This window comes from Arachis hypogaea, chromosome 17 (assembly GCF_003086295.3).
Source record: "Arachis hypogaea cultivar Tifrunner chromosome 17, arahy.Tifrunner.gnm2.J5K5, whole genome shotgun sequence".
In the NCBI taxonomy this organism is placed as follows: domain Eukaryota; kingdom Viridiplantae; phylum Streptophyta; class Magnoliopsida; order Fabales; family Fabaceae; genus Arachis; species Arachis hypogaea.
Window position 1 is genome coordinate 37,383,489 of NC_092052.1, and position 19,531 is coordinate 37,403,019.

Sequence of the window (19,531 nt, forward strand, 5' to 3'; positions counted from 1 at the left end):
AAACCTGTTTAAAAAAAAAACCATTTACAACTACGCAAGCACGGAAAACTCATTTTTATAATTAAAATTTGTGTGCATTAAATTTATTATTAAATTTTTATAACATTATTTTTTAATCTCATTATGTAAAATAAATTAAACAAAAAAAAATTGTCCATAACTAATAATACTAGTAACAAAGTTTTGCATAATATAGAAGAGTACTAAGAGTGTCAATAATGTAATATACAAAAAAAATATTTTACAAATAAATGTAACAAAAAATAAACATGCAAAAAAAAATTATATAATAATTCAATGTCATTAGTGAGTATGTAGCAAAAAGTAATTTTAACTAATGTTTTTGAATCAATATTTACTTTATGAAAATCAATGTTGTTATAGAGTTGGGAAGACATAACTTTTGTTAGCACACACTTACTTAAATCCAAAAAGGATCCATAAAAATACTATTTTTCACAAAATATTTTGACAATTTACAGTCCAAACACACACTATATAGTTGGTATTTTCTTTAATTTAAATACAACTTTGTCTTTAGCATACAAATTTCTGTATTCAGCTAAATAGGTATTTTTCTAATTGATGTTTCATTTGGCCATTGGTGAAACTCTAACCCTAAAGGAGACACGCGTATACCCTTGGGCGAGTGTTAGAGAATTTAGGTTGCAGGTGTGTGGCAATGGGCACGCAAACAATTTCTGCAAGAGATCTTCTCACCATGAAGTCTTCTGAACACGTTTGTATGCCTCTGGTTCCGATGAAAATCCAAAAGAGCCCGTTCTGCAGGTTTCCGTGTCCCGTTCGATGTAATGGCTAGTTAAGGAAATTGTTGCTTTTTGCGCTGTGTTGCGGAGATAAGAATCCAAGTACAGTCCTTATTTGCAATGGATCCTCATCTCCTGAAAATGGGGCGCGCGATCGTTCCACATCGCCTCTGTCTCGGTACTTTCACGCCGAAAGTAGAGTGATCTGGAAGAAATATGGCAGGCGAAGTTGCAGAGGTGATCCCCATTGTCGATCAGGTATGTCTGGCTTCTGTGCCAAAATAATGATGACCACTGAGTACATTGGTTGATGTGATGGTTCAAGGTGTAGACCAAAGTTGAAAATTGCACCTATGGTAGAGATAAATTTTTTTCGGCCCAATTGATCAAGTGTATTAGGTCGAACCATAAGTGTTACACAGTAGCGATGGAGTCATTGGACTTCGCTAACATGGCATCCGGTTGCAAATTGAGAAGAAAATTTATTTTTTTAACAATATTCTACTCGGTGAAGCCAAGCAAGGGGTCCGACTATACAAATGGCAAGTGTAAGATGTTCTATGGTTGGGGTTGTTTGCAAATTGGCACGTGGGGAGATACTTGGGAAGGCACTGGGAAGTCTTTACCAGGTTCTCGTTCTCTCTCCACACCAGCTATATATAAGGTCATTTCCAAATCACTTTAGATCACAATCCACCTAGTTGTACAATCATTCTCCTTTCTTAAAATTCCTGAACGCTTGGGTGTTTAGTCGCAGCAAAAATTTCTTGAAGGGGTGCTTCAATGACGGACCAGGGGGGACGTTAATTGAATCGAAGGACTGAAGAGGAAGGGTAAGTAGTTACTTTGGCGAATGCCCAAAAAGTTTCCTTGCAGTTGATTTCAAAGTCGTTGCCCCAACACGTGCACGACGTGGGCCATTTAAATGTTTGGTGAGGAGAAATGGGTTTCCGGAGCTAACATTGTTTTTCATCATGTAGGGTCGAACCGTCGTTGCATGTGACGCCATTAGAAAGCTCTGTGGCGGTGGCCGATGACACCAACTTGAACTTGGGTCTGTCTATTGATGTCGTAAGTAATCAAACATCTTAGTTTTAAATTCACATAGCATCTGTTAACTATCTAACCGATAGTGTTGATTTTGTGGTGGGTCAGGCAATTGCACCTTTTGTCACGGCGGAGGTCAACCCGGAGGGATTCGTGGAAGGAGAGAAGATGCTCCTGAAGCGCATATTTAATATTGTGCAGCCAAGTTGCAATCCCTTCCCAAATCTTTCATCCGATGCGTGTACTATATCTTCAGCTAAGCATGTAGTGTGGCTGGGACTGGCATAACCCAGCTAAATGTTTTTGTTTTACATAGATGGATCTTTTTTTGTTGCAACTACAGTTCATGAGGTGTTCCTGTTTCTGGAAGCTTACTGAAAATGTAAAAACCCTATATAAAGAACCCAACCAATTTAGCCATGCTCATTATACCTCTTTTAACACAAGTAAAACATTGAAGGATAGAAGGGCGCACCCAACAATAGTAACAAGGACACATGTTTGCCTTGTTGCAGCATTTAATGGAAAAATAGATATCGTTTGTGATAACGACTAACGAATGTGTTCCTGTTATGTTGTGGGTTATTGCAGCGAGTGGAAGCCACGATGGTCGAAGGTGATAGGAGGTTAATCGACATTGCCAGGCGAGTGAAGCGTACTCAATCAGCGTTGGAGGATCTGAAGCAGATTCTCACCGCCAAGGCAGGATGCAGCAGTGGGGTATGGACGCCAACATCGTCTGCTATTCTGGCCGGGAATAGCAATGTCACTAGCACGGCTGTAGGTCTTTCTGAACCGCTGAGACTTGCTGCAAACCTTGGCTTCTCTCCTCCCGGACCAGATGCAGGGGGCAAACGTGGAGGCCATACCCACCTGATTAGCCAAACCGAAAAGGGTAAAGGTCAGCTTGATTCCAAAGTGTGTGGCCTGTTAGACGTAATAGTCCCAAATTCTCCTGGCCATGACGATGATGTCATCATCGACGAATCCCTCTCTACTCCTAGGCCACGTGCCCCGACTACCGTTGTTTCTTGGCAAAGTGGAGGGTTTCCGTATTGGTGCGTTGGCATGCCTAAAGTGGGGGTCAGCCAGGCCCCAATCACAACTGCTCCTGCCCGCACACATAGGGACAAGGTATTCTTGACTTTATCCAACTTATAGCAATGTTATGCACAGTATACTGTACAAATTGCATGCTCAAGAGTCTTTGTATTAGTAGGTCATGGCACATCTTCCAACTCTCTCCCAAGTGGATACCACAAGTCAAGTCTGTAACTTGTTTAGCTCAGAACTAACTCGGCAAGGACCATCTAAGATCCCAAAGATGGAGACAGGTGATATTCTGAGCAGGATCCCTTCGCCGGAGATATGCAATATCCCACAGACACCCCCTGCAACAACTGCAACTCTTGGATGTGGGGCTTTCAAGCCTATACCCAGGCCATGGTCGCGGAACACACTGACAAGAAACATGGAGTCCCCAATGATGCTAATCCCGCTGGCAAGTTCATTTTCTAAATGTAACTAATTGACGTTGTTTCATGCATGGTTTAAAAAACTAACCGGGGCATTAACATGCCAACTTCATGTGTAGGGGTACGAGATGGAGTTTCGGCCGACGATCGGCATGTCACTCTCATACGATGAGACTGTCATGGCTACCTACTGATGAGCGGATAATTTATACGCTTTTTGGCATTGTTTTTACATAGTTTTCAGTATGATTTAGTTAGTTTTTAGTATATTTTTATTAGTTTTTAATTAAAATTCACATTTTTGGACTTTACTATGAGTTTGTGTGTTTTTCTGTAATTTCAGGTATTTTCTGGCTGAAATTGAGGGACTTGAGCAAAAATCATATTCAGAGGTTGAAGAAGGACTGCAGATGCTGTTGGATTCTGACCTCCCTGCACTCAAAAGTGGATTTTCCGGAGCTACAGAACTCCAAATAGCGCGTTCTCAATTGTGTAGGAAAGTAGACATCCAGGGCTTTCCAGCAATATATAATAGTTCATGCTTTGATTAAAGATAGACGACATAAACTGGCGTTGAGTCAAATTTGAGATCCTTATTTTTCTTTTCCAATAAATTTTCGAAAATTCAAAATTTTTTTTTATAAAATCATAAAATCAAAAATATTTTTGTGTTTCTTGTTTAAGTCTTGAGTCAAATTTTAAGTTTGGTGTCAATTGCATGTTTATCTCTTTATTGCATTTTTTCGAAAATTCATGCATTGCATTCTTCATGATCTTCAAGTTGTTCTTGACAAGTCTTCTTGTTTGATCTTCATATTTTCTTGTTTTGTGTCTTTTCTTGTTTTTCATATGCATTCTTGAATTCTTAGAGTCTAAATATTAAAAATTTTTAAGTTTGGTGTCTTGCATGTTTTCTTTTCTTGAAAATTTTTCAAAAATAAGTTCTTGGTGTTCATCTTGACATTCAAAGTGTTCTTGCATGCATTAGGAGTTTTGATTCATAATTTTCATGATTTATTTCAATTTTATGTTTTTCTCTTTCATTATTAAAATTCAAAAATCAAAAAAATATCTTTCTCTTTTTCTTCTCATCAAATTCGAAAATTTGAATTGACTTTTTCAAAAAAATTTTAAAATTAGTTATTTCTTATGAGTCAAATCAAATTTTCATTTTAAAAACTCTATCTTTTTCAAATCTTTTTCAAAAAATCAAATCTTTCTCATTATTCTTTCATAATTTTCGAATTTTTCAAAATTAATTTTCAAAAATCTTTTTCATAATTTTCGAAAATCTTATTAGCATTTAATGTGATTGATTCAAAAATATTAAGTTTGTTACTTGCCTAGTAAGAAAGGTTCAATCTTTAAACTCTAGAATCATATCTTTTAGTTTCTTGTTAGTCAAGTAATCAACTTTAATTTTTAAAATTAAATCTTTTTAAATTTCTTTTTCAAATCTTTTTCAAATTAAGTTTCAATCATATCTTTTTCAAAAACAAATTTCAAATCTCTTTTAATCAATCATATCTTTTTCAAAACTGCCAAACTAACTCTCTACCTTTAATTTTCAAAAATTCCTTCCCTCTTTTTCAAATTTCCTTTTTAATTAACTAATTATTTTAATTTTAATTTAATTTAATTTCAATTTTTTATTTTCGAATTTTAACTTTAATTTTAAAATATTTTTATTTTATTTTATTTAAATTTTCGAATTCTTTTCTTTCTCACCTCCTTCTATTTATTTATTCATCTACTAACACTTCTCTTCCACCCAAAATTCGAACACCATCTTCCTCTCTTTGTTCGAGTTTTTCTCTTCTCCTTCTTACATTCTTCTCTTCTTATACTCACATGAAGGAATCTCTATACTGTGACATAGAGGATTCTATATTTTCTTTTGTGTTCTCTTCTTTTTCATATGAGCAGAAACAAGGATAAGAACATTCTTGTTGAAGCTGATCCTGAACCTGAAAGGACTCTGAAGAGGAAGCTAAGAGAAGCTAAAGCACAACTCTCTGGAGAAAATCTGACAGAAATTTTCGAAAAAGAAGAAGATATGGCCGAAAATAATAACAATGCAAGAAGGATGCTTGGTGACTTTACTGCACCTAATTCCAATTTACATGGAAGAAGCATCTCAATCCCTGCCATTGGAGCAAACAACTTTGAGCTTAAACCTCAATTAGTTTCTCTGATACAACAGAACTGCAAGTTTTATGGACTTCTATCTGAAGATCCTTTTCATTTCTTAACTGAATTCTTGCAGATCTGTGATACTGTTAAGACCAATGGGGTTGATCCCGAGGTCTACAGGCTTATGCTTTTCCCGTTTGCTATGAGAGACAGAGTTAGAATATGGTTGGACTCTCAACCTAAGGATAGCCTGAACTCTTGGGATAAGCTGGTCACGGCTTTCCTAGCCAAGTTCTTTCCTCCTCAAAAGCTTAGTAAGCTTAGAGTGGATGTTCAAACCTTCAGATAGAAAGAAGGTGAATCCCTCTATGAAGCTTGGGAGAGATATAAGGAACTGACCAAAAAGTGTCATTCTGACATGCTTTCAGAATGGACCATCCTGAATATATTCTATGATGGTCTGTCTGAGCTATCAAAGATGTCACTGGACCATTCTGCAGGTGAATCCATTCACCTAAAGAAAACGCCTGCAGAAGCTCAAGAACTCATTGACATGGTTGCAAATAACCAGTTTATGTACACTTCTGAGAGGAATCCTGTAAGTAATGGGACGCCTCAGAGGAAGGGAGTTCTTGAAATTGATGCTCTGAATGCCATATTTGCTCAGAACAAAATATTGACTCAGCAAGTAAATATAATCTCTCAGAGTCTGAATGGATTGAAGGAATCATCCAACAGTACTAAAGAGGCATCTTCTGAAGAAGAAGCTTATGATCCTGAGAACCCTGCAATAGCAGAGGTGAATTACATGGGTGAACCCTATGGAAACACCTATAATCCCTCATGGAGAAATCATCCAAATTTCTCATGGAAGGATCAACAAAAGCCTCAACAAGGCTTTAATAATGGTGGAAGAAACATGTTTAGCAATAGCAAGCCTTTTCCATCATCAACTCAGCAACAGACAGAGAGTTCTGAGCAGAATCCATCTAGCTTAGCAAATATAGTCTCTGATCTATCTAAGGCCACTCTAAGTTTCATGAATGAAACAAGGTCTTCCATTAGAAATTTGGAGGCACAAGTGGGCCAGCTGAGTAAAAGAGTCACTGAAATCCCTCCTAGTACTCTCCCAAGCAATACAGAAGAAAACCCAAAAGGAGAGTGCAAGGCCATTGAATTGACCATCATGGCCAAACCTACAAGGGAGGGAGAGGACGTGAACCCCAGTGAGGAAGACCTCCTGGGACGTCCAGAGATCAATAAGGAGTTCCCCTCTGAGGAACCGAAGGACTCTGAGGCTCATCTGGAGACCATAGAGATTCCATTAAACCTCTTTATGCCATTCATGAGCTCTGATGAATATTCTTCTTCTGAAGAGAATGAAGATGTTACTGAAGAGCAAGTTGCCAAGTACCTTGGTGCAATCATGAAGCTGAATGCCAAATTATTTGGTAATGAGACTTGGGAAGATGAACCTCTCTTGCTCACCAATGAACTGAGTGATCTGGATCAACTGAGATTGCCTCAGAAGAAACAGGATCCTGGAAAGTTCTTAATACCTTGTACCATAGGCACCATGACCTTTGAGAAGGCTCTATGTGACCTTGGGTCAGGGATAAACCTCATGCCCCTCTCTGTAATGGAGAAACTGGGAATCTTTGAGGTGCAAGCTGCCAGAATCTCATTAGAGATGACAGACAACTCAAGAAAACAGGCTTATGGACTAGTAGAGGACGTGGTAGTAAAGGTTGAAGGCCTTTACATCCCTGCTGATTTCATAATCCTAGACATTGGGAAGGATGGGGATGAATCCATCATCCTTGGAAGACCCTTCCTAGCCACAGCAAGAGCTGTGATTGATGTGGACAGAGGAGAGTTGGTCCTTCAACTGAATGAGGACTACCTTGTGTTTAAAACTCAAGGATCTCCCTTTGTAACCATGGAGAGGAAGCATGAAAAGTTTCTCTCACTGCAGAGTCAACCAAAGCCCCCACAGTCAAACTCTAAGTTTGGTGTTGGGAGGCCACAACCAAACTCTAAGTTTGGTGTTGAACCCCCACAACCAAACTCTAAGTTTGGTGTTGGGAGGTCCCAACCTTGCTCTGATTATCTGTGAGGCTCCATGAGAGCTCTCTGTCAAGCTATTAACATTAAAGAAGCGCTTGTTGGGAGGCAACCCAATGTTTTTTAATCATTTTTATTTTATTTGTTATTTCATATTTTATTAGGTTGATGATCATGTGGAGTCACAAAAACTACTGAAAAATCGAAAACAGAATGAAAAAACAGCATTGAAAACAGCACACCCTGGAGGAAGGGCTTACTGGCATTTAAACGCCAGTAAGGAGCATCTGGCTAGTGTTTAACGCCAGAACAGAGCATGAAACTGGCATTAAACGCCAGAAACAAGCAGCAGTCTGGCGTTTAAATGCCAGGATTGCACCCAGAGGAAGGCTGGCGTTAAACGCCAGAAACAAGCATCAGACTGGCGTTTAACACCAGAAACATGCACCACACTGGCGTTCAACGCCAGAAACATGCTATAGACTGGCGTTGAATGCCCAAAACAAGCATGGAAGTGGCGTTTAACGCCAGAAACATGCTGCAGTCTGGCGTTAAACGCCAGGATTGCATATATAGGGCATTTTACACGTCTAAAAGGTGTAGGGATGAGAAATTCTCAAACACCTCAGGATCTGTGGATCCCACAGGATTCCCTCAGGATCTGTGGACCCCACAGGATCCCCACCTACTTCTTCTCTCTTCTTCACACCTTTCCATAACTCTCTTCCCCAAATACCCCTCACCAATCAACTCAATCACTCTTCCCCATCACCTCTTCACCAATCACATCCATCCTCTCTTCCCCAGAAACCCCACCTACCTTTAAATTCAAAATAATTTCCCTCCCAAACCCAACCCTAAATGGCCGAACCCTAAACCCCTCCCCACTCCTATATAAACCCCTCATTCCCTCTTCATTTTCACACAAAAAAACCATCTCTTCTTCCCCTTAGCCGAAACCATCTCCCTCTCCCTCTCCTCCATTTTTCTTCTTCTTCTATTTCTTTCTTTCTTCTTTTGCTCGGGGACGAGCAACCATTTTAAGTTTGGTGTGGTAAAAGCATAGCTTTTTATTTTTCCATAACCATTCATGGCACCTAAGGCCAGAGAAACCTCTAGAAAGAGGAAAGGGAAGGCAATTGCTTCCACCTCTGAGTCATGGGAGATAGAGAGATTCATCTCAAAGGTCCATCAAGACCACATCTATGAAGTTGTGGCCAAGAAGAAAGTGATCCCTGAGGTTCCTTTCAAGCTCAAAAAGAATGAGTATCCGGAGATCTGACTTGAGATCCAAAGGAGAGGTTGGGAAGTTCTCACCAACCCCATTCAACAAGTTGGGATCCTAATGGTTCAAGAGTTCTATGCAAACGCATGGATCACTAGGAACCATGATCAAAGTGTGAACCCGAATCCAAAGCATTGGCTTACCATGGTTCAAGGGAAATACTTAGATTTCAGTCCGGAAAATGTAAGGCTGGCGTTCAACTTGCCAATGATGGAAGAGAACGCACGCCCCTACACAAGAAGGGTCAACTTTGATCAAAGGTTGGACCAAGTCCTCATAGACATATGTGAGGAAGGAGCTTAATGAAAAATTGACTCAAGAGGTAAGCCGGTTCAACTAAGAAGGCATGACCTCAAGCCAGTGGCTAGGGGATGGCTAGAGTTCATTTAACGCTCAATCATTCCTACTAGTAACCGGTCTGAAGTTACTATAGACCGGGCCATCATGATCCATAGTATCATGATTGGAGAGGAGGTGGAAGTTCATGAGATTATACCTCAAGAACTTTACAAGGTGGCTGACAAGTCCTCCACTTGGGCAAGGTTAGCCTTTCCTCACCTCATATGCCACCTCTGCAATTCAGCTGGAATTGACATAGAGGGAGACATCCTCATTGAAGAGGATAAGCCCATCACTAAGAAAAGGATGGAGCAAACAAGAGATCATGGACCTCAACATGAGCATGAGGAAATTCCTCACCATGAAATCCCTGAGATGTCTCAGGGGATGCATTTTCCTCCACAGAATTATTGGGAGCAAATCAACACTTCCTTAGGAGAATTAAGTTCCAACATGGGACAACTAAGGGTGGAGCATCAAGAGCACTCCATCATCCTCCATGAAATTAGAGAAGATCAAAGAGCTATGAGGGAGGAGCAAGAAAGACAAGGAAGAGACATAGAGGAGCTCAAAAGCATCATTGGTTCTTCAAGAAGAGGAAGACGCCACCCTCACTAAGATGGACTCATTCCTTAATCTCCTTGTTTACTTATTTTACTGTTTTTTTTATTTTTGGGCTTTATGTTTATTTATGTTTGTGTCTTTATTACATGATCATTAGTGTCTAAGTGTCTATGCCTTAAAGTTATGAATATAAATCCATCACCTTTCTTGAATGAAAAATGTTTTAATTACAAAAGAACAAGAAGTACATGGTTTTGAATTCATCCTTGAAACTAGTTTAATTATTTTGATGTGGTGACAATACTTTTTGTTTTCTGAATGAATGCTTGAACAGTGCATATGTCTTTTGAAGCTGTTGTTTATGAATGTTAAATATGTTGGCTCTTGAAGAATAAGGAAAAAGGAGACATGTTATTTGATAATCTGAAAAATCATAAAAATGATTCTTGAAGCAAGAAAAAGCAGTGAATACAAAAGCTTGCGAAAAAAAAATGGCAAAAAAAAGAGAAAGAGAAAGAGAAAGCAAGCAGAAAAAGCCAAAAGCTCTTTAAACCAAAAGGCAAGAGCAAAAAGCTAATAGCCCTTAAAACCAAAAGGCAAGGGTAATAAAAAAGGATCCAAGGCTTTGAGCATCAGTGGATAGGAGGGCCTAAAGGAATAAAATCCTGGCCTAAGCGGCTAAACCAAGCTGTCCCTAACCATGTGCTTGTGGCGTGAAGGTGTCAGGTGAAAACTTGAGACTGAGCGGTTAAAGTCAAGGTCCAAAGCAAAAAGAAGAGTGTGCTTAAGAACCCTGGACACCTCTAATTGGGGACTTTAGCAAAGCTGAGTCACAATCTGAAAAGTTCACCCAGTTATGTGTCTGTGGCATTTATGTATCTGGTGGTAATACTGGAAAACAAAGTGCTTAGGGCCACGGCCAAGACTCATAAAGTAGCTGTGTTCAAGAATCAACATACTGAACTAGGAGAATCTATAACACTATCTGAATTCTAAGTTCCTATAGATGCCAATCATTCTAAACTTCAATGGATAAAGTGAGATGCCAAAACTATTCAAGAGGCAAAAAGCTACAAGTCCCGCTCATCTGATTGGAGCAAAGTTTCATTGATAATTTGGAATTTATAGTATATTCTCTTCTTTTTATCCTATTTGATTTTCAGTTGCTTGGGGACAAGCAACAATTTAAGTTTGGTGTTGTGATGAGCGGATAATTTATACGCTTTTTGGCATTGTTTTTACATAGTTTTCAGTATGATTTAGTTAGTTTTTAGTATATTTTTATTAGTTTTTAATTAAAATTCACATTTCTGGACTTTACTATGAGTTTGTGTGTTTTTCTGTGATTTCAAGTATTTTTTGGCTGAAATTGAGGGACTTAAGTAAAAATCAGATTCAGAGGTTGAAGAAGGACTGCAGATGCTGTTGGATTCTGACCTCCCTGCCCTCAAAGTAGATTTTCTGGAGCTACAGAACTCCAAATAGCACGCTCTCAATTGCGTTGGAAAGTAGACATCCAGGGTTTTCCAGCAATATATAATAGTTCATACTTTGATTAAGGATAGACGACATAAACTGGCGTTGAACGCCAGTTCTATGCTACATTCTGGAGTTAAACGCCGGAAACAGGTTGCAAAGTGGAGTTAAACGCCAGAAACAGGTTACAGACTGGCGTTCAACTCCAAGAAAGACCTCTACACATGTGAAGCTCAATGCTCATCCCAAGCACACACCAAGTGGGCCCCGAAAGTGGATTTCTGCATCATTTACTCAATTCTGCAAACCCTAGTAACTAGTTTAGTATAAATAGGTCTTTTTACTATTATGTTTATATCTTTGGATCATCCTTGATTAGTTTTATGCTATCTTAGACTTCTGTGAGGGCTGGCCATTCGGCCATGCCTGAACATTTATCACTTGTGTATTTTCAACGGTAGAGTTTCTACACACCATAGATTAAGGTGTGGAGCTCTGCTGTTCCTCAAAGATTAATACAAAGTACTACTGTTTTTCTATTCAATTCAACTTATTCTGCTTCTAAGATATTCATTCGCACTTCAATATGATGGATGTGATGATCGTGACAGTCATCATCATTCTCAACTTATGAACGCGTGCCTGACAACCACTTCCGTTCTACCTTAGATTGAATGGATATCTCTTGGATATCTAATACAGGGGACCGAGTCCGAGTTATTAGTGTCTTCGTGGTATAAGTTAGAACCCATCGACGGCCATTCTTGAGAATCCGAAAAGTCTAAACCTTGTCTGTGGTATTCCGAGTAGGATTCAGGGATTGAATGACTGTGACGAGCTTCAAACTCGCGAGTGCTGGGCGTAGTGACAGACACAAAAGGATCAATGTATCCTATTCCAGTATGATCGAGAACCGACAGATGATTAGCCATGCAGTGACAGCGCATTTGACCATTTTCACTGAGAGGACAGGTGGCCATTGACAACGGTGATGGCTAACATACAGCTTGCCATGGAAAGGAGTAAGAAGGATTGGATGAAGACAGTAGAAAAGCAGAGGTTCAGAGGGACGAAAGCATCTCTATACGCTTATCTGAAATTCTCACCAATGAATTACATAAGTATCTCTATCTTTATTTTATGTTTATTTATATTATTAATTCACCATAATTATCTGAATCCGCCTGACTGAGATTTACAAGGTGACCATAGCTTGCTTCAAGCCGACAATCTCCGTGGGATCGACCCTTACTCACGTAAGGTTTATTACTTGGACGACCCAGTGCACTTGCTGGTTAGTTGTACGAAGTTGTGAAACAGAATTAAGAACATGAACGTGCGTATTGAGTTTTTAGCGCCGTTACCAAGGAAGGAATGATCACGATTTCACACACCACCTACATATTCAAAAATCCCAAGTCAAAAGAAGATTACGAGTAAGTTTTGGTTGCTTTGTAACTGTAGAATGCTTTGGTAGAAAATGGGGGTTCCATGAGTTGTGACATGTTTGGTTGTTTACTGGTCAGAGAGATGTTGTACAAGTGCCTTGAACTACAGATGCCTCGAGGGATGTTCTTGTCTCTATGCCCTAGATACGTTCCTCACACAGATGTAAGTTTTCTCCAATCATTCAATTTTATTTGGAGTCCTGACATATCACCATTCCGTTCTACACGCATAATACAACTACTTTTTTGGCATACCAGATAGTGAACACCATCGCATGGCTTGCCTCACTTAGAGCACATTGAACCAAGCTCGTGCGTGACTGGTTCTTGCCTTCCTCATTTGCGGACCATATCCTCCAACTGAAACCCGTAGAGGCAATCCTTCAGACTTATCTGGGCCGATGGATGCCAGAAACAGATGAACTGGAGCATGTAAGTAGTTACTTATTTTGAGATATGTAATGACAATGTAATGTCTATTTTTTAACTGGCACGAGGATTAACTAAACTAACTTCCCTTATACTATACAGGTATTCGTGCCGATATTGGAGCCTTCTCATAGCTGGTACATGATGGTCCTGGATGTTAAAAAAGGTAAGGTGTTAGCGCTTGACATTTGCAGGACTGATGAGAACAAAACCAGAAGGGAGAGGAACATGAGGACTATAGTGAGTTATTGTTGTCTACCTGGAAAACGAATGCTTAGCTGCAACGCATTTCATTGGAAAACGAATGCTTAGCTGCAACGCATTTCATTACTGTTGGTAACTTAGACGATCATTTTGGTATTCATGTGTCTCTCGCCTTCTTGCAGCTTGTCGTGCTTGGCCAGATATTTAGACTTGATAGGAACTTACCAAGTTTTCATGTGATCTCTTCGGATCCTACTACTTGGGGGCCCATAGAATACCCACCGATGATTCCATTCCGTCCAGACAGGTAAGGAAACTTTTCTCCGATAAACCCCCAAATTTAATGTAATTTTCACTTTGCTTTACTAGCCAGATGCCTGACATTTTCTTCTGGGAAATATCTCCTTTCACTATAAGGGATGATGATACTCCAATTTGGTGCTTGTATTGGCTACAACTTGATGGCAACTTCAACCCTGCCTTACTTCCGAAGAAGGTAAAAATGCCATTATATTGCAAACTTTGGTCAGTTTCTCAATTATTTAACATGTTGACCCATCAGCCACCGCTACCTTATCTAACACTAACACTCCCTTTTGTGTGGTTAGCTTAACGAAGGCAAAGTTAGAATGAGGACTGCAACAAATATTGTGAATTCAGAAACCAATCAGAACAAGCTAGAAGTCAAAGTCAACAGTGAAATGGCGTGGCACGAACTTCTTCGCACTGTTGCCTAGCTTGCGCCGTTGCCACTTAAGTCTCTGTCTTTTTGCCATGGCATACATCTTCCCATGCTCGGAAGCCATGACAAGTTGTGTCACCTTTCCTTCCCTTTGTTTTGTTAAGCATGTATGCGTTATCCTTGTAACTTTGTGTCCGAGACAGTTGAAGTGGCTCTGATGCCAAATGTGTCTTATATTCTGAATGCCTTGTTAACGTAATTAGGAACAACTTTAAATGCTGCTATTGTGTTTTGTGGAGAAGCGTGGTCCCGCTTGTGAGCAGGAGCACACAATCCACAATCACCTTTTGTATGGGTTGTGTCAATGTGAATGAATGCAAGCATTGGTCTCTGAATTTAGTAGAACTCTGTGATTTTTGAATTATACCTGTGCATATTTTACTTAACTAAGGATGTCCACGTAACATGGAGTCATGTTCTAAGGCTGTTTAATTTACCAACATATTTTGTCACTTTTCATTGTAAATGGTTGACCCAATTTGGAAGAGCGTGAATTCCTTACTCGTATAGTAATTTATACAAAATATACCCATATATCAAATCCGATAAAAATTAAAATGACAAACCCAAAAAAAGTGCATGTGTTAGAAAACCAAAGAAATACATGGGCTACATTAATTCCATCGTCAAAGTTGATTAATAAATATACATTTTTAGTTATTTAATTTTTAATGGAGTTAACAATTTATTTTTATATAATATTAAACGTGAAATGCATCACTGTTTTAAAATAATTTGTATTTATATGGACCACCGACCAACCATTAAAAGATAAGAATACTAATTAATCTGTTATTAACCATAAATATTTTTAGTAGTATTTTTTTATCATTGTAAAATTTATTTTGATGTAAAGATGTTTATTAAAATAAAATTTTATTATTTAACCAATTTACATAAACATCTTTCTAAATATGTGAATAATAAAATATTTAATGTTGTCAACTTTAATGAAAATTTTGTTAATTAATTTAAATAAAGTTATAACATAATTTGTTAACATAGGTATAAAAAAAGATAGACTCTCCCAAATTTAACAAAAAAAAAAAACAAATTCAAAGTCACATATAACATACAGTCAGAAAAAGAACTAATAAAAATATAGTCAATGTAGTTGTAAAATTTATAATGCAAAAATTTAGGATTGAATAAGTATACTTGTTCAATTTTTTTATTTAGTATTGATTACGTACTCCATGAATTAAAACATTTATAGTAAATAATAGATTAGTTTATTACTCTTATTTTTTAATGGTTGATATATATGAATACAATTAATTATCTTAAGATGGTAATTTATTTCATATTTTATATTATATAAAAATAAATTAGTAACTTAATAAAAAATTAAATAATCAAAAGCATGCATTTGATAGAAATAGAATTTTATATTTTAAAATATTAAAAGATATATTTTATACATAAAATAACTAAATTTCGTAGCCCTAGTAGAAGTATCCCTCCTGAGATGAGGACTAACATTTTAGTAAAATTTTTTATATATGCCACATATGGGAATTAATATATTTTAGTTACTTATTTATGTAAAAAAGCCTATTTCTTACCATGTTACCTAATTGGATGATAGAAGAGACAATGTCTCCTTCGAGCTGGCAAAAAGATTATGGCATTTTATAGTAAAAATTTCTGGTTTACTTGTCCTTTTATAGTGTTCCCTTTCTAACACTCCTACTCATGTACAATTGCTCCAGCATTTTTGAGTATTCCTTTTTTCTCTGTTCTTAGGTCGATATAGTTATAAAATTATTTAATTTTCTTATTACCAGAATGAATTCTAAGTTCCTTATGTACATACATTTTACTTGTGTATAGCATGGCATTGTGATATGCAATGTCCCTTTCTGACATATATCTGAAATATGTTGATATTTATTTTCTCATATTTTATCCATTAATTTTACAATTTTTTTCCTTAATCATTCATATAATTAACTCAGATATAAAAAAGATATGAACACGTATATATCATGTCACACACCCACAAGTCACAGTAATGTTTAACATAGTTTAAATTGCACTAATCACATCTTCTCTTATCCTTTTTTTTCTCCATTTTCATTCTTTTACAATTTTCTTTTTTTTCCTGTTCCTGTCCACCAAGCAATTATAAATGTTAATCAATGAGTTGGTGTGTTCATCATGGGAGCTGAAAAGACCACGGTAACCTTAATAACGTTAAAATTCTTCAAACACAGCAAGAGGCAAGACATTAACAGGGTCACGTAAAGATAATATCGTCATTCAACCATAGTCATTATCCTATTGCTACCCCCTTAAGTTTCAGGGAATTAAACCAAAAATTCCAAAAGATTGGAAAAAGCCACCACACATGACCAGACACCCTCCAAGTACCTTCTATCAGAGTTCATATGTGTGACACACATACTAGTATTTCCTCAAGCACATTTTAGCAATTTTCCAAAAAGATGACATAACAACAATCCATAACATGATTCATAGCTTCATTTGGGATCAAATTAACTACACACTCCTAACTATCATCTACTCCTGAAGAACCATACATCCCTCCTGACTATCACCACTGGCTTGCAAACTTTGCAATTGCTCGAAATCAGAAGTACCTGGGATATGTTTTCGAAAGGTTGCATGTCCTTTTTCCTGACCTTCTCTGCTCCGGTGGACCATCTGCCTGCAACATCAACAAAAACATGTATACATGGACTCACGACATTGATCTTTCAACCAACGCACATCATAATGTAAACTAGCGCACTACCCAGAGACACATCATACTATCGCTAACAATACCTATTGCCAAAATGGAAACAACACATTCCCAAAGTTGCAACTCAATGCTTACCCGCTGGTGCTAACTTTACCATGATACAATTAATTGGTCTTACCTGAAAAAATAATACAATTAAATGGTCTTACCGGAACCGGTTAGGCACTACTGCCTGCCACTTCATGAAGTCTAACGCCGGTTGTCCCTGATGCACCCACACTTGGGCACCTAGTCCTTCGATGGCCCAATCCTCCGCAGTTACTGCATTTCTGTCGCTTCCTACCGGTTGATGGAGATGCTTGATTACCACGTCCGGTCCCTTTGGTTCTCACACGAACCGGATCCTTAACTCCTCCTCCTTGCGATTCATTTGACACGGGATTGTCCCCTCGAAGTCCATACTTCATTTCCAAAGACAACTTGTCGTTCACCACCTTCTACGAAATGGATTTGAAGTCCTCGTCGCTCATGCAAGTAACCCTTTCGAGCCTCTTGCACAACTGTTTAGTTGTGATTTGGCTTTCCCATTACTAGCACTGCCTTCACAGTCTTGAAATAAAGATCCAAAGGTTTCTGGCTTTCTACTGTTATTCACAGTCCCAAATTGCTTGTGGTCTCTCTTAATATCTTGAGTTTGTTGAGTATGAATCTGGTTGTTGAAATTTTTGAATTTGTTTAATTTTTTAGTATGGGGCTGTTTAGGTTAATTTCCTGAAGTTCTGAATTTGTTGAGTATGAATTTGGTTGCTGAGTTTCCTGAAATTTTTTATTTTGTTGAATTCTAGAATTTTTTTAATATTTTAATATTTGAGTAGAAATCTATTTAGGTTAATATCTTGAATAGCTGAATGTATCGAGTGTGAATCTGTTTGTTGGTTTTTTTTGGATTTCTTGACTTTGTTGAATTTTTTTAGTATGAATCTGTCTAACTTAGTTTATTGAATTTCTTATATTTGTTGAGTATGAATGTGTGTGTTGAATTTCTTGAATTGGTTGAAGATTTGGTGGTTGGCAGCATCGTGGCAAATGATGAGTAGTGACGCTGGAGTTGTTGAGTAATTGAGTTTGTGTGATGGGTATCATTTCAAGTAAGGGAGTGCCAGTGGAGAATGACATCGAGTAGTAGCAAGGCTGAAGACCCGTGGAAATGGAACGTGGCGATGGTGGAGAAGTTTTCGCAGGCGCAAACCGATTATGCAGATGAGGGGGTATGTATGCGATTTTATCTAGTTCGCCAAGAATGAATAGGGTTGATGGTGAGGTATTGAGGTGTGAGAATACAGTTGTAAGCAACATGTAAGGATTTATTGTTAACTAGGTTGTTTAATGAGGCATTGCCGCTATGTAGTTAATGGGAAGGTAACATAGTTGTAGGTTTTTTTATTTTTGTGGCTCATAGATGGACAACGTGAGGGTGCTTATTGGTTGAAATGTGCCATGACAATTTTTTTGGTATTAAAGAATGGTTTAGGGACACTGAGGAGTGGTTATGAGTGGGTTAATTATGTTGGAATGATGTCGAAGTAATATATTGCAGGTGAAGTTGTTAAGTTTGCAGGCAAGTTATTTCAGCCAACTCATTTTATAATTTTCATTTCTCGTGAAACCGATCTTTTATTAAGAAGTTCAAAATCCAGAAGAACTGAATTTACGGTGGTTAGCGAATTGAGCAATCATTGTTGTGGGTGATATGCTTTTGGAGGAAAAAGATGCAGGAAAGTAAGTAAACATGGAAAGACATACATAGAAGATGGAAACCAAAAGAGAGAAAAGAATGAGTGAATGTATTGCTTCCCTGTGAGTTTGATCGACTCTTCTCCTATCGCCACTAAGTTAAATTAAATGAATGCTTAGTCTTTTTAGTTGGGTTCTTGAGTTAGACTCCTGAGTTTCGATTAGTTAATTATTTTTTCTGAAAAGATATTATTAAAGTTAGAATCACACTTTTTTTATAACGTAAAAATTAAAAAAATTATAAACTAGAACTCCTCTGAAACTCTTGTAATTAGGCAAAAAAAATGAATCATGATTAATTAGTTAAGATTTTACACTAAATGTCAGATTAATAGTTAATATTTAGTCTGATGATGTGATTTAATTCAGTCTATCTGGGTTTTGATGTTTTTAATGAACAATTAGTTTAAAAGAAATTGAAAATTATGAAATGAGTTTTACTAACTCCTGTAATATAGAGAAAAATATTTTGTTATGACTAATTTATAATTTATTTCATTTAGTAATTGTAGGAGTTGTCAGAGAGGGTAACTTACCCGTTATTGTTAATAATTTGTGATTTATTTTATTCAATAATTGTTAGACATGTTTGAGACAGTAACTTTGCCTTCAGTTTTTTAGAACATGAGCATAATGTGTAATTCTATGTCAGTGAATTATGGATTTTGTACATTAAAAAATTAAAAAGAATGAGTGTTATGTGTTGTGTATCTATGACTTATAAATTTTTTTGCTTATATCCTACATCAAAGTCATGTAAAAAGAATGACTATAAGATGTGAAATAATTGAGGGCATTAATAAATAAACGGGTCTCTCGTTAACTTTGTGTCGTGTATAATTTATGAATTTAACTAAATTAATATTCATAGATGAGTAAAGTTGAATCACATTTGCAATCTGTAGAGTGTGTGGATAAAATAGACTATGCTGAGAGTTGCAACCATGAAATAGAAGGAGTTGTTTATCAATTCTTAAGTGGTTTTTTGTCGACATACTAATATTTTACTCAGCTTCATTTGATGGACCTTTGTACAGGAGCTCCACCAAAATCTTTG

At 37.4% G+C, this 19,531-nt stretch overlaps 1 non-coding gene and 1 pseudogene across 1 annotated transcript; one reads left to right on the plus strand and one right to left on the minus strand.

Annotated features, from left to right (window-relative positions):
- LOC140180580 (coniferyl alcohol acyltransferase-like) overlaps window positions 1–19,531 on the plus strand; it is an 82,770-nt pseudogene that overhangs the window by 26,845 nt on the left and 36,394 nt on the right.
- LOC112767846 (small nucleolar RNA R71) lies at window positions 5,739–5,842 on the minus strand. The gene has a single exon (XR_003185287.1). It is a non-coding gene; the product is annotated as a small nucleolar RNA R71 (small nucleolar RNA).